Source organism: Hyla sarda, chromosome 3 (assembly GCF_029499605.1).
Source record: "Hyla sarda isolate aHylSar1 chromosome 3, aHylSar1.hap1, whole genome shotgun sequence".
In the NCBI taxonomy this organism is placed as follows: domain Eukaryota; kingdom Metazoa; phylum Chordata; class Amphibia; order Anura; family Hylidae; genus Hyla; species Hyla sarda.
The window spans coordinates 267,452,655-267,466,526 of record NC_079191.1 but is presented as its reverse complement, the minus strand read 5'-3'; the positions used below and the strand labels follow the sequence as shown (position 1 = coordinate 267,466,526).

The 13,872-nt window shown below is 47.5% G+C and overlaps 1 long non-coding RNA gene across 1 annotated transcript in view; it reads left to right on the top strand.

Annotated features, from left to right (window-relative positions):
• The first annotated feature begins 462 nt into the window (after positions 1-462).
• The window catches only part of LOC130360753 (uncharacterized), a 53,415-nt gene continuing 40,005 nt past the window's right edge, over positions 463-13,872 (top strand). The window contains exon 1 of the long non-coding RNA XR_008890782.1: positions 463-555. This is a non-coding gene — a long non-coding RNA (uncharacterized LOC130360753). The remainder of the gene's footprint in view (positions 556-13,872) is intronic.

Below are 13,872 nucleotides of genomic sequence, written 5' to 3'. Positions count from 1 at the left end.
AGTAATACCTCCTAAAAAATAGAAAAAAAGTGAAACACACACACTTTATAAAAAATGTTTTAAAATCTAGTTGCAAAATGTTTTTATTTCATTAAATACATTTTTTTTCCATCACTACTGCATCCTTTTTTTTCTTTTTTTTGGTACCCAACTAATTTGAAAAAAAAAAAAAAAAAACAAAGGGGCCAAAAATGCAATTTCCACTCAAATGCAAAAACGCCAGAAAAAAAATGCAAGAAAAAAATGCCAAACACAGGAAAATGTTGTGGCGTTTTTTCTGGCGTTTTTTGGGCCACAAAAAAAAACCAAATAGAAACTTAGCCTTAATTGACTATATCCTAGTGATACTTTCCGTATAATGTACGATTTTGCATCTCCTTAAGTTTGCTCAGTATTCGAGTTTAATCTATTGTACTTTTCACATCAATAGATTTAGTAAGTAAAATTGTTCTTGACATTTCAGACTAATTAAAAAACAGGGCTAATCTGGAAATCCTCAAAATGAAAGGAATATCCTGGAGTGAGCAGCAAATCATAGGAGATTATCACATTCATGTGAGTGGTAGAGTCCAGCACCTTTGAAAAACATTACCAAGTGGGCTGAAAAGGCTATAGAGAAAAGCTTAAGCAAAATCCCAGAGGGATCCTTTCCATCACACATAACTTGTGTTTAAATGAAAGTGTTTGAACTCAGATGAACAAAGTGTATATTTTCTTCTATTTCACCACCTTAAGCCATATATTGAGCTATTACTATGTGGAAGAAAATGATGTTTGGATAAAATGTAAATTACAGCTAAAGTTCTGTTTATATGAGCAGTATAATAATTGCTTAACCCCATAAGGACACAGCACATTTTGGCCTTATAGGGGTACACCGCTGCTCGAGCATTCTGAACATTTTGTTCTGAATGCTGGGGCAGTGGAGCACCCCTTTAAGGACACAGCCAATTTTCATTTGATTTAGTTTTTCCTCCTCACCTTTTAAGAGCTATTACCCTTAGTTCCCACCTGGCGTATATGCAGCGTATTTTACACTGCGCAAAATTTACGGTAGCATGGGAAAAACGCTGCGTATTCCTTGCTCACTATACACACAGGGCTTTCCGGCCGCAGCCCTATGTGTGTAGTGAGTTGTGGAGGCGGAGTTGAGCATCACAGTCACGGCGGCACACGGCTCCGCCTCCAAAACTCACTATACACATAGGGCTGCCGCCGTAAAGCCCTGTGTGTATAGTGAGCAAGGAATACGCAGCGTTTTTCCAGCTGCTGCCAGAAATTTTGCGCAGCGTGAAATATGCTGCGTATACGCCTAATGGGAACACACCCTTATACTTTCTCATCCACAGACCCATATAAAAGCTTGTTGTTTGCATGACCAATTACATTTTTACTGACATCTTTCATTTTACTAGTGGCAGGAAATAAAAAAGAAAAAGCAATTTTCTACTTTTTGGGGTGAGGGGGCTCTCTTTATTCTGTGGCTTGACACGATTAAAATGATACCCATGATTTTCTATTATTGCACTACTTTGTAAAAAGAAAAAAAAAGTCTACATTTTACAAAATAAAAGTAACAAAAATACAAAATAAGTATGTTAAAAATGTCCCTATTCTAACCCTTATAACTATGTATTTTCTTTTTTGTGATATGTGATATGTGATATGAGCGAAAAACTGTAATTTAGAATTTTTTTTTTCTTTTTTTAACATTTACACCAGACATTCTATGAAATCTGTAACATTATATTTTAATAGTTTGGACATTTCCACACACAGCAATACCCATTATGTTTGTTTATTTTTGTTTAAAAAATTTTTGTTTGTAAATTGGAAAAGGGGGGTGATTTAATTTTTTTATTGGTTTAGGGGCTTATACACTTTTTTAAAAACGTATTACTTCTATTTAAAAAAAAAATTAAGGCTTCACAGGGAACTATTTCTAGCAATCTATATATTGCTATTGCTTTTCAGTGATATGCATTGGCATAGCACTGATTAGTAGTGTTGAGCGCGAATGTTCGCAATTCAAATATTTATCGCGCATTTCGCATATTCGCAATATGACGAATATAGCGCTATATATTCGCAATTACGAATATTCTTATTTTTTTTTCACACAGAACACATCACAGTGATCTCATCCCTCCCTACGTCCAGCTTGTGGTCGAAAGAAGGCTCCTATACTATTTACTGTATTAGACTGGAGAGCGAATGTTCGCGAATATGAGAATATGCGAATATTCGCGAATATCCTCATATTTGCGAATATCATCACTAAAATTAGATAGGTAGATAGATAGTGACGATATTCGCGAATATGACATGACAGTATTAAAAATGAAAAAAGGCATAGACCCATTGGGGGAAATTTATCAAAACCTGTCCAGAGGAAAAGTTGCCCAGTTGCCCATAGCAACCAATCAGATCACTTCTTTCATTTTGCAGAGGCCTTGTTAAAAATGAAAGAAGCAAGCTGATTGGTTGCCATGGGCAACTGGACAACTTTTCATTTGCACAGGTTTTGATAAATCTCCCCCATTATCACTTCTGTGTAGAATAGACCAAGAATTAGGAGATAGATAGATAGATGGATACATGGATAGATAGATAGAAAGATAGACATGAGATAGATAGGTAGATAGTTATCCTCATACGCGTATGCAAATACGCGCATGCGCATATGTGCATGCGCATTTACGCAAAGCAAAAATAGCCATGAATATGTTGAATATGCAAATTTCGCAAATATAGGACGAATATTTGTCCATATATTTGAAAAAGTTCACAAATTCGAATATGGCATATGCTGCTCAGCACTACTGATTAGTGTGGATCGCAGTAGAGAGGCACAGAGCAAGTAAATAGAGATCGTGGTGCCATCTTGACTCATCAGACTCCCGGAACTATGTAGCAGCTTCTAAAGGGTTAATGGGGGAAAGCCTGCACCCAGCCACAATAAATAAACTCTATTGCCAGAAGCAGGGGGAGACCCATAAGGCAGGGATCACCTTCTCCAGGAAACTGGCTTGAATGGGATGAACAAACATGCTGCTCCAGTAGTGATGCGAAGCCACTGAGCAAGAAACCGCCATAACAGAGACAGAGTTAGCACCTAAGAAGATAGCGGATATGCTACTCACATGCCTACTATTTGTGCTTAGTGTTATACATATACATAAATGAGTACTAGTTACTTGATAACATGAAGTGCACTATGCTGGTTTACAGCCTATTAGTAATGCCCACGCGAACTGCCCAGCATCCTATATGTGCACCACACAAAGCGTTGGCACCCTGGACTCCTCCAGCATCACCACACCAGGCCACATCCTGAAAAAATATACTAGAAATGATAAACATACTAGACATGATAAAAATATATGTAACCTCGCCCATATTATATTGTGGTTGGTCCACATTATGGTGGGAATAGGTTCTTGAACCTGCTCTTGTATCAGTAATGAGTGAGTATGGCCTCTTCTTTGTGATTCTATTTATGGACCCCACTGACTGAATGTATTTCTTTTTCTTATGGCATATATAGTGCGAGACAGTGACAGGCATGGTCTTCAGGGATCACTATATTTCTCCAAGGTACCTGTTATGTGTAGATACCAGGTTTCAGGAAGTTAATATCTCATCCAGGCAGGGCTGGTTTTAGGCTTAGCCTGGCCCTAGGCAAAATCAAAAGTGGGACCACAAAAGTCGTAATAGTGCACTAACCAGATTTTCTAATTTTTGGTCACTTCAAATACAACAAAAAATATCTAAAAAGCTATTGAAAAGTCCCATTAAAACAAAAATGGTACCGATAAAAAGCACAAATCACAGCGATAAAAATGACCTTTATACATCCCCATATACGGAAAAATAAAAGAGTTATAGGGAACAGAATAGTACAATTTTATATTTTTGTATAGCTCCCCCACATTAGGTTTGCAGTACAGTTCCCCCACATTAGGTTGGCAGTACAGTTCCCCCACATTAGGTGTGCAGTACAGTTCCCCCACATTAGGTGTGCAGTACAGTTCGCCCCACATTAGGTGTGCAGTACAGTTCCTCCAACATTAGGTTGGCGGTACAGTTCCCCCACATTAGGTTGGCAGTATAGTTTCCCCACATTAGGTTAGCAGTATAGTTCCCCCACATTAGGTTGGCAGCATAGTTCCCCCACATTAGGTTGGCAGTATAGTCCCACCACATTAAGTGCAGTACAGTTCCCCCACATTAGGTGCAGTGCAGTTCCCCCACATTAGCTGCAGTACAGTTCCCCCACATTAGGTGCAGTACAGTTGCCCCACATTAGGCGCAGTACAGTTACCCCGCATTAGGTGCAGTATAGTTCCCCCACAGTAGGTGCAGTATAGTTCCCCACATTAGTTGCAGTATAGTTCCCCCCACGTTAGGTGTGCAGTACCGTTTCCCCACATTAGATGCAGTACAGTTTCTCCCACATTAGGTGCAGTACAGTTCCTCCCACATTATGTGCAGTACAGTTGCCCCCACATTAGGTGCAGTACAGTTTCCCACACATTAGGTGAAGTACAGTTCCCCAACTTTAGGTGCAGTACAGTCCCCCCCCACATTAGGTGCAGTACAGTTCCCCCACATTGGGTGCAGTACAGTTCCCCCCACATTGGGTGCAGTACAGTCCCCCCACATTAGGTGCAGTACAGTTCCCCCACATAAGGTGCATTATAGTTCCCCCACATAAGGTGCAGTACAGTTCCCCCACATAAGGTGCAGTACAGTTCCCCCACATTAGGTGCAGTACAGTGCCCCCACATTAGGTGCAGTACAGTTCCCCCAGATTAGGTGCAGTATAGCTCCCCCACATTAGGTGCAGTATAGTTCCCCCACATTAGGTGCAGTATAGTTCACCACATTAGGTGCAGTACAGTTGCCCCACATTAGGTGCAGTATAGTTCCCCCACATTAGGTGCAGTATAGTTCCCCCACATTAGGTGCAGTATAGTTCCCCACATTAGGTGCAGTATAGTTCCCCACATTATGTGCAGTACAGTTCCCCCACATTGGGTGCAGTACAGTTCCACCCACATTAGGTGCAGTACAGTACCCCACATTAGGTGCAGTACAGTTCCCCCACATTAGGTGCAGTACAGTTCCCCCCCATTAGATGCAGTACAGTTCCCCCAAATTAGGTGCAGTACAATTCCCCCCACATTAGGTGCAGTACAGTTCCCCCCACATTAGGTGCAGTACAGTTCCCCCCACATTAGGTGCAGTACAGTTCCCCTACATTAGGGGCAGTACAGTTCCCCCACATTAGGTGCAGCAAAGTTCCCCCCACATTAGGTGGGCAGTACAGTCCCCCCACATTAGGTGTGCAGTACAGTTCCCCAACATTAGATGCAGTACAGTTCCTCCCACATTAGGTGCAGTACAGTTCCTCCCACATTATGTGCAGTACAGTTTCCCCACATTAGATGCAGTACAGTTCCTCCCACATTAGGTGCAGTACAGTTCCTCCCACATTATGTGCAGTACAGTTGCCCCCACATTAGGTGAAGTACAGTTCCCCCCACTTTAGGTGCAGTACAGTCCCCTCCCACATTAAGTGCAGTACAGTTCCCCCACATTGGGTGCAGTACAGTTCCCCCCACATTGGGTGCAGTACAGTCCCCCCACATTAGGTGCAGTACAGTTCCCCCACATTAGGTGCAGTACAGTTCCCCCACATTAGGTGCAGTACAGTTCCCCCACATAAGGTGCAGTATAGTTCCCCCACTTAAGGTGCAGTACAGTTCCCCCACATAAGGTGCAGTATAGTTCCCCCACATAAGGTGCAGTACAGTTCCCCCACATTAGGTGCAGTACAGTTCCCCCACATTAGGTGCAGTACAGTTCCCCCAGATTAGGTGCAGTATAGCTCCCCCACATTAGGTGCAGTATAGTTCCCCCACATTAGGTGCAGTATAGTTCACCACATTAGGTGCAGTACAGTTGCCCCACATTTGGTGCAGTATAGTTTCCCCACATTAGGTGCAGTATAGTTCCCCCACATTAGGTGCAGTATAGTTCCCCACATTAGGTGCAGTATAGTTCCCCACATTATGTGCAGTACAGTTCCCCCACATTGGGTGCAGTACAGTTCCCCCCACATTAGGTGCAGTACAGTCCCCCCCACATTAGGTGCAGTACAGTTCCCCCACATTAGGTGCAGTACAGTTCCCCCCACATTAGATGCAGTAAAGTTCCCCCAAATTAGGTGCAGTACAATTCCCCCCACATTAGGTGCAGTACAGTTCCCCCCACATTAGGTGCAGTACAGTTCCCCCCACATTAGGTGCAGTACAGTTCCCCTACATTAGGGGCAGTACAGTTCCCCCACATTAGGTGCAGCAAAGTTCCCCCCACATTAGGTGTGCAGTACAGTCCCCCCACATTAGGTGTGCAGTACAGTTCCCCAACATTAGGTGTGCAGTACAGCTCCCCAAAATTAGGTTAGCAGTATAGTTCCCCCACATTAGGTTGGTAGTATAGTTCCCACACATTAGGTTGGCGGTATAGTTCCTCCCACATTAGGTTGGCAGTATAGTCCCACCACATTAGGTTGCCAGCATAGTTCTCACACATTAGGTTGGCAGTATAGTTCCCCCAAATTAGGTTGGCAGTATAGTTCCCCCACATTAGGTTGGCAGTACAGTTCCCCCACATTAGGTGCAGTACAGTTCCCCCATATTAGTTGCAGTACAGTTCCCCCACATTAGCTGCAGTACAGTTCCCCCACATTAGGTGCAGTACAGTTCCCCCATATTAGGTGCAGTATAGTTCCCCCACATTAGGTGAGGTATAGTTAACCACATCAGGTGCAGTACAGTTGCCCCACATTAGGTGCAGTACAGTTGCCCCACATTAGGTGCAGTATAGTTCCCCCACATTAGGTGCAGTATAGTTCCCCACAATAGGTGCAGTATAGTTATCCACATTAGGTGCAGTATAGTTTCCCCACATTAGGTGCAGTATAGTTTCTCACATTAGGTGCAGAATAGTTCCCCCACATTAGGTGCAATATAGTTCCCCACATTAGGTGCAGTATAGCTCCCCACATTAGGTGCAGTACAGTCCCCCCACATTAGGTGCAGTTCAGTTCTCCCACATAAGGTGCCGTACAGTTCACCCACATAAGGTGCAGTACAGTTCCCCACATTAGGTGCAGTATAGCTCCCCCACATTAGGTGCAGTATAGTTCCCCCACATTAGGTGCAGTATAGTTCACCACATTAGGTGCAGTACAGTTGCCCCACATTAGGTGCAGTATAGTTGCCCCACATTAGGTGCAGTATAGTTCCCCCTCATGTGGTGCAGTATAGTTCCCCCACATGAGGTGCAGTATAGTTCCCCACATGAGGTGCAGTATAGTTCCCCACATTAGGTGCAGTATAGTTACCCCACATTAGGTGCAGTATAGTTCCCCACATTAGGTGCAATATAGTTCCCCACATTAGGTGCAGAATAGCTCCCCACATTAGGTGCAGTACAGTTCCCCCACATTAGGTGCAGTACAGTTCGCCCACAGACATACAGCCTTCAGACATATACATTGTATGGCTGGAGGCTGTATGCTTGTGTTCTGCCCCACTTCAGTGTTCCAACCACCGCTCCTCCGGTCCGGGGTCGCGATCTACTGCTATGGCCTATGGACTATAGCAGTAGGTTCCGTGACCGGAGGACCAGTGGTCGGAGCACCTAAGAGAACGTGCTGCCAGCTGGTGCTGGTGACTTACCATTCCATCCAGCGGACTTCGTCCTCACAGCTACGCTCCTCCGTTGCCATGGGCGCACGCAAGGGACATCAGTGACGTCCCTGCATGCACTAACTCACGACGGCCCCTGTGTTTTTAAAGTCAACGCGGGGGCCGCCGCAGAAAAGTAACAGGGACATCCTTGTGTCCCGAAAATATTTTTCGGGACACAGGGATGTCCAGAATGTGACTGGGGCCCCTGCGGGCCGCGGATCCCCCGGGCTTGATTAGAACTGTGCTGAGCAGCTGGCCGGGGGCCCCTGGTGGATGGGGGCCCTAGGCAATTGCTTGGTTTGCTCAACCCTAACGCCAGCCCTGCATCCAGGAAAAGCAGTGTGGGATATGGGAAATCCACAAAGAGTTAAAATCCCTAGCGAGCCTTAGCTTGCCAGGGACACTGGTAAGTCTTGTTTTCAGGCCTGGATTTTTATGGGATGAAAGGCCGATTTGGTAGCGGGGACTTTTATTCCCTTCCTGTGCCCATGGTGCTGATGACAGGTTGTAATTTGACTTTAAAATTAGTGTCAGATTGTCAGTCTGCAAGTGAGTCTGTGAGGAACCTAAACCACTGATGAGAGTATGACTCTGGAGGTTTGTAGCCTTAAAAAGTGGAAAAGTGGACATCATATCCTGTGTAATACATGTGTTACGCCTAGCGCTCCGGGTCCCCGCTCCTCCCCGGAGCGCTCACGGCGTCTTTCTCCCTGCAGCTCCCCGGTCAGTCCCGCTGACCGGGAGCGCTGCACTGTCATGGCCGTCGGGGATGCGATTCGCACAGCGGGACGCGCCCGCTCGCGAATCGCATCCCAGGTCACTTACCCGTCCCGGTCCCCTGCTGTCATGTGCTGGCGCGCGCGGCTCCGCTCTCTAGGGCGCGCGCGCGCCAGCTCTCTGAGACTTAAAGGGCCAGTGCACCAATGATTGGTGCCTGGCCCAATTAGCTTAATTGGCTTCCATCTGCTCCCTGACTATATCTGACCTCCTCCCATGCACTCCCTTGCCGGATCTTGTTGCCTTGTGCCAGTGAAAGCGTTTAGTGTGTCCAAAACCTGTGTACCTGAACTTCTGCTACCCATCCTGACTACGAACCTTGCCGCCTGCCCCCGACCTTCTGCTACGTCTGACCTTGCCTCTGCCTAGTCCTTCTGTCCCACGCCTTCTCAGCAGTCAGCGAGGTAGAGCCGTTGCTAGTGGATACGACCTGGTTGCTACTGCCGCAGCAAGACCATCCCGCTTTGCGGCGGGCTCTGGTGAAAACCAGTAGCCTCTTAGAACCGGTCCACTAGCACGGTCCACGCCAATCCCTCGCTGACACAGAGGATCCACTACCTGGAAGCCGAATCGTGACAGTAGATCCGGCCATGGATCCCGCTGAGGCGCCGCTGCCAAGTCTCGCTGATCTTCCCACGGTGGTCGCTCAGCAATCGCAGCAGATTGCCCAACAAGGACAGCAGCTGTCGCAGTTGACCGCCATGTTACAGCAACTTCTGCCTCTGCTACAGCAGCAACCATCTCCTCCGCCAGCTCCTGCACCTCCTCCGCAGCGAGTGGCCGCTCCTAACCTCCGCTTGTCCCTGCCGGACAAATTTGATGGGGACTCTAAACTCTGCCGTGGATTTTTGTCTCAGTGTTCCCTGCATATGGAGATGTTGTCGGACTTGTTTCCTTCAGAACGGTCTAAGGTGGCGTTCGTAGTAAGCCTTCTTTCAGGAAAGGCCTTGTCTTGGGCCACACCGCTCTGGGACCGCAATGATCCTGCCACAGCCACAGTCCAGGCCTTCTTCGCTGAACTCCGGAGTGTCTTCGAGGAGCCAGCCCGAGCTTCTTCTGCCGAGACTGCCCTGTTGAACCTGGTCCAGGGTAATTCTTCCGTTGGCGAGTACGCCATACAATTCCGTACTTTTGCTTCTGAACTATCCTGGAATAATGAGGCTCTCTGCGCGACCTTTAAAAAAGGCCTATCCAGTCGCATCAAGGATGTGCTGGCCGCACGAGAGATTCCTGCCAACCTCCAAGAACTCATCCATTTGGCTACCCGCATTGACATGCGTTTTTCTGAGCGACACCAAGAGCTCCGCCAGGAAAAAGACTTAGATCTCTGGGCACCTCTCCCACAGCATCCTTTGCAGTCTTCGCCTGGGCCTCCCGCCGAGGAGGCCATGCAAGTGGATCGGTCTCGCCTGACCCAGGAAGAGAGGAATCGCCGTAGAGAAGAAAATCTTTGTCTTTACTGTGCCAGTACCGAGCATTTCTTGGTGGATTGCCCTATCCGTCCTCCACGCCTGGGAAACGCACGCACGCACCCAGCTCACGTGGGTGTGGCGTCTCTTGGTTCCAAGTCTGCTCCTCCACGTCTCACGGTACCCGTGCGGATTTCTTCTTCAGCCAACTCCTCCCTCTCAGCCGTGGCCTGCTTGGACTCCGGTGCCTCTGGAAATTTTATTTTGGAGTCGTTTGTTAATAAATTCAGCATCCCGGTGACCCGTCTCGTCAAGCCGCTCTACATTTCCGCGGTCAACGGAGCCAGATTGGACTGCACCGTGCGTTACCGCACAGAGCCCCTCCTCATGTCTATTGGACCCCACCTTGAGAGGATTGAGTTCTTCATTCTCCCCAACTGTACCTCTGAGGTCCTCCTCGGTCTGCCTTGGCTCCGGCTTCATTCCCCCACCATTGATTGGACCACCGGGGAGATCAGGAACTGGGACTCTGCCTGCCACAGGAAGTGCCTCTCCCCCCCTCCCAGTCCCGTCAGGCAAGCCTCTGTGCCTCCCCATGGCCCCCGTCCTGGTGTCTCCCTGCCCCGTGCCAAGCTTCACCCTCTGCCCCCCCTCCCCATTCCTACTCCTGCTGTACTGCCTGCCGTTGAGGGAACCATCCATTCTGTCCCGGTGTCCTCATCCCAGGGGAGGCAGTCACCGGACAAAAAAAAGGGGAGACCTAAGGGGGGGGGGTACTGTTACGCCTAGCGCTCCGGGTCCCCGCTCCTCCCCGGAGCGCTCACGGCGTCTTTCTCCCTGCAGCTCCCCGGTCAGTCCCGCTGACCGGGAGCGCTGCACTGTCATGGCCGTCGGGGATGCGATTCGCACAGCGGGACGCGCCCGCTCGCGAATCGCATCCCAGGTCACTTACCCGTCCCGGTCCCCTGCTGTCATGTGCTGGCGCACGCGGCTCCGCTCTCTAGGGCGCGCGCACGCCAGCTCTCTGAGACTTAAAGGGCCAGTGCACCAATGATTGGTGCCTGGCCCAATTAGCTTAATTGGCTTCCATCTGCTCCCTGACTATATCTGACCTCCTCCCATGCACTCCCTTGCCGGATCTTGTTGCCTTGTGCCAGTGAAAGCGTTTAGTGTGTCCAAAACCTGTGTACCTGAACTTCTGCTACCCATCCTGACTACGAACCTTGCCGCCTGCCCCCGACCTTCTGCTACCTCTGACCTTGCCTCTGCCTAGTCCTTCTGTCCCACGCCTTCTCAGCAGTCAGCGAGGTAGAGCCGTTGCTAGTGGATACGACCTGGTTGCTACTGCCGCAGCAAGACCATCCCGCTTTGCGGCGGGCTCTGGTGAAAACCAGTAGCCTCTTAGAACCGGTCCACTAGCACGGTCCACGCCAATCCCTCGCTGACACAGAGGATCCACTACCTGGAAGCCGAATCGTGACAACATGTTGGGTAGCTGGTAGTAAGTCACTAGTATAGACAGGGAAGTTTTAGATATATAGTTCGCACTGTACAAGGGCGAGTAGAAAAAAAGATTTTTAGCAGATACCCCTGAAAAAGATGGAACTCATGGGTGTACTGTATATTTACTTCACACAATGCTGCGAGATTCATTGTGAATGACCCAGAGCTGACTTGAGTAAGAGATTACCTGTTACAGAATTGTCTAGCACAGCTAAGGTTAACTGAGCTTCTGCACAGCAGGCTTCCAGGCTTTAAGGCTTTCACTACCCTGACTAGGGTGTACATGGTACAGCTGTCACGCCCCCTCCCATAGGCTTGCATTGAGGGAGCAGAGTGTGACGTCACACGGGGGCGGGGCCGTGACATCACAATGCTCCGGCCCCCGTGATCGCCAGTAATCAGACCCGGAGCAAACATGCTCCGGGGACTGATTATAACGGGGTGCTGCGTGCAAGATCACGGGGGTCCCCAGGGGCGGGACCCCCACGATCAGGCATCTTTTCCCCAATCCTTTGGATAGGGGATAAGATGTCTAAGCGCTGGAGTACCCCTTTAAGTTTCACAGTACCCAGACAGGATTACACAACTACACAACAACCTGTATTCTTCAGCAGTGGGTAAATCAGGTACTGATATACTATATGGTCTATTCTGCTGAAGCATACCCTGGTGGTCCCAAACTTAGGAATGACGTCTCAGTATTCCCCTTGTTTTTACCCTTTAGCCTGCTCCTGGATGCGGAAGCTTGCTTTCAGCTGCAGGGGAGATACCAGAATGCTACCACAAGACGGGTCCCAGTTAAGTGGCGGCTGGCCTGGTTGGCCAAAACACCTTAATGGGGATATAGGCAAGAGGGACAAGCTAATGCTGCAGATGCTATAGTGCAGCAAACAGAGTCCAATGTAGAAGAACTGAATTGGTATTAGTAGCAAAGCTGGATAGCTCAGAAGCAGCCAGGTGATGTTAAGCTAGCTCAGTATGCAGAGGTGTGGTTGAGAATCCAGGTCATGAACTTGGGAATCATGAAGGCACAAGTAAGGTCAGACTGAGGCAGAGCCAGGTAACAGGCCTGGGTCTGGAACACAGTAGACCAGAATAGCAGCAGATACCCTTGCAAGTATTAATACTACACTATTGATTGGCACCACAGGAAGGGCAGTGTGCTCTCATATAGGTGGTGCCTGGCAGGGATTGGAAGAGAACAGGGATGAGCATGGACTCGTAAAGAAACAGCCTGTTTATGCATGTGGCCCCTACGAGGTGCGTCAAAGACTGTCATCACCTGTGACAATACATAGGAGGATGTCTAGAGTCTGCAGAGGAGCCGAGAATGCGGCTCAGCTGAGGTAAGCAGTGAGATGTGCTGCAGGCTGGCGGCTGCCAACTACCAGCATTACATCTTATTAACAATGTCCTGGAGTCTGGACGATGGTGGCTAGGGTGTCCTTCATTGTACACGTGCAAATGAAAACCAGGACTTGAAGGGGTTGTTTTGTCATGAGTAATTTTACAAAATGGCAGAAGTCAATCCACTGGGTGGAGGTCCACAGCTTAAACAGGTCAATCAGTTGATACCACTGGTGGCAGTTGGTTGCTCATAGCAAAGATCTGGATGACACTAACCATGTTGAGTCAGAGTGTTACTTTATGTGAAATTAGGTGAATTGAAAGAGGTGCATTCCTTCTATATTTTCTTTTAATGGACACAGATTGTCCTATTGCTTCACAGTTTGTTTTCTCTGTTGTCCTAAACAACCTAGTTAAGTCCTGCTTTATTTTGTCTGGTCCTGATTTTGATATCCCTTCTCATATTGTGGTTATTTTTGTTTGCCCTATAGCTGAACCTCAATGTTATGTCCTGGAGAAAGTAAGCATAGTCATGAACCTCTACAGAGTCATGAGACAGGTGCAGATATACACAAGTGTCCCTTCTTGACAAGTTGTTCTCACTAATAAATATAGTATCACAAGATTTAAACATCACAGATATGAAGGATTTTTATATAATAATATTTATTTGATTGGTAATAATTTCCACTTGTATGATGAAAGGAGCAAAGTGCTTTACTTATGTTATTGCAACTTAAAGGGGTACTCCGGTGGAAAACAAATGTTTTCAAATCAACTAATGCCCAAAGTTAAACAGATTTGTATATAACTTTTTTTTATTTTAATCCTTCCAGTACTTATCAGCTGCTGGCTGCTGTATAGTCCAGAGGAAGTTGTGTAGTTCTTTCCAGTCTGACCACAGTGTGCTCTGCTGACACCTCTGTCTGTGACTATCCAGAGTAGAAACAAATCCCCATAGCAAACTTCTCCTACTCTAGACAGTTCCTGACATGAATAGAGGGAGAGCACTGTGGTCAGACTGGAAAGAACTACACAACTTCCTCTGGAGAATACAACAGCTGATAAATACT